Source organism: Orycteropus afer, unplaced genomic scaffold (genome assembly GCF_000298275.1).
Source record: "Orycteropus afer afer isolate SDZICR_OR568_19922 unplaced genomic scaffold, OryAfe1.0 scaffold01539, whole genome shotgun sequence".
NCBI lineage: Eukaryota > Metazoa > Chordata > Mammalia > Tubulidentata > Orycteropodidae > Orycteropus > Orycteropus afer.
The window spans coordinates 19,773-21,567 of record NW_006923126.1 but is presented as its reverse complement, the minus strand read 5'-3'; the positions used below and the strand labels follow the sequence as shown (position 1 = coordinate 21,567).

General features: G+C 35.4%; 1 pseudogene; it reads left to right on the top strand.

Moving 5' to 3' along the window:
- The first annotated feature begins 537 nt into the window (after positions 1-537).
- On the top strand, positions 538-1,423 carry LOC103213309 (annotated as a pseudogene).
- The last annotated feature ends 372 nt before the right edge of the window (positions 1,424-1,795 follow it).

Below are 1,795 nucleotides of genomic sequence, written 5' to 3'. Positions count from 1 at the left end.
AAATTTCCTTAAAAAAGCCAACAATAGCTATATAACTATCCTTATATTAAAAACCAAGTGTCCATCAAGTTAACATTGACTTATGTTGATTTCATGAGATTTAGAATACAGCAGTGCTTCATAAAATTTTCAGTGACTGATTTTTTGGAAGTAGATGACCAGGCCTTACTTGTGATGTATTCAGTGTATCTCAATGTATTCAAACATGCCACCTTGTTACTAGCAAAAGTCCGTTAATTGTCTGTACCATGTAAGGACTTCCTTTATATCTATTTATTTTATCTTAAAAAAGATATTCACATGGCAATGCATAAAAATATGTATATATTAAATAGTTTTATGTGTGATGTCTATGATATTTTTCACTTCACTTCTACAACAGGAATAATAATATTATGGACTCAAATAGGGCACTACATGATTTACCTTAGGAAAAGGGTAAGAGAAAAATAATCAAAAATTGTCTTTTCATAATTTAATTCTTTATGTGTTAAAGCTTTTTACATTGTCTCCACGTATGAAATGTCCCATCCACAGATGCTCAATTCTACCATGCAGATGGAATTTCTCCTGATGTTTTTTTCTAATGTGTGGGAGCTACGTGTTTTGTATGCTTTATCGTTCTCTCTGATATATTTGATAACTGTCATTGGGAATTTTCTCATTGTTATCATCACCACTCTGGACAAGAGTCTTCACACCCCCATGTACTTCTTTCTCAGGAATCTGTCCATCTTAGATGCATGTTACATTTCTGTAACAGTCCCTAATTCATGCGTCAACTCCCTGCTTGACAGCAGTGCCATTTCAAAGGCAGGATGTGTAGCTCAGGTCTTCCTAGTGGTTTTCTTTCTATATGTGGAGCTGCTCTTTCTCACTATCATGGCCCATGACCGCTATGTGGCTATCTGCCAGCCTCTGCACTACTCTGTGATCATGAACCCGTGGGTCTGTGCACAGACGACACTGGCTTCCATCCTCAGTGGTCTGGTCTACTCAGGATTCCACACAGGCTACACCTTCAGACTGCCCTTTTGTGATTCTAATGTTATTCATCAGTTTTTCTGTGACATCCCTTCTCTGTTGAAGCTCTCCTGCTCTGACATCTTTAGCAATGAGATGACACTCCTTGCTTCTGGTGTGGTAATTTGTGGAGGTTGTTTCATCTTCATCATCACATCTTATATTCACATATTTTCTGCTGTGCTGAAATTTCCACGTGGTGCAGACAGAACAAAAGCTTTTTCTACTTGCATCCCTCATATCCTCGTGGTGTCGATCTTCCCCAGCTCAATCTTCTATGTGTATCTAAAGCCATCTACAATCTCTGCAACCATCCAGGATGTGATCCTTTCTGTGTTCTATACCATACTCCCACCACTCCTCAACCCAGTTATCTATAGTCTTAGAAATGAGCAAATAAAATGTGCCATCAAGAAAATAATGAAAAAAATAATAATCTGGTAATTTATAGAAAATTGTGTATGATCTCCCTATGTTATTAGTTGAAATTTATTTTTTTAGCAATAAATTGAGATTAAAGTTTGGAATAATATCGATGTATTTTATGTAAATTTTATACAAGTTCAATAAAATATTTATCAAAATGTTACTTTCTGTGGATTTTGAATGATTTGAATAAGAGATCTGGTTTTATGCATAAGCATTTTCCAGTCTATGTATTTGGCAAGCTCCCATTAAAAAGTTCAGTCTTAAAAAACCTAAAATGTTATCCTTAGCAATATTATGTGTTGAACACTATCCTTTATATTTTCCCATGCTTAAAACAGTTGTA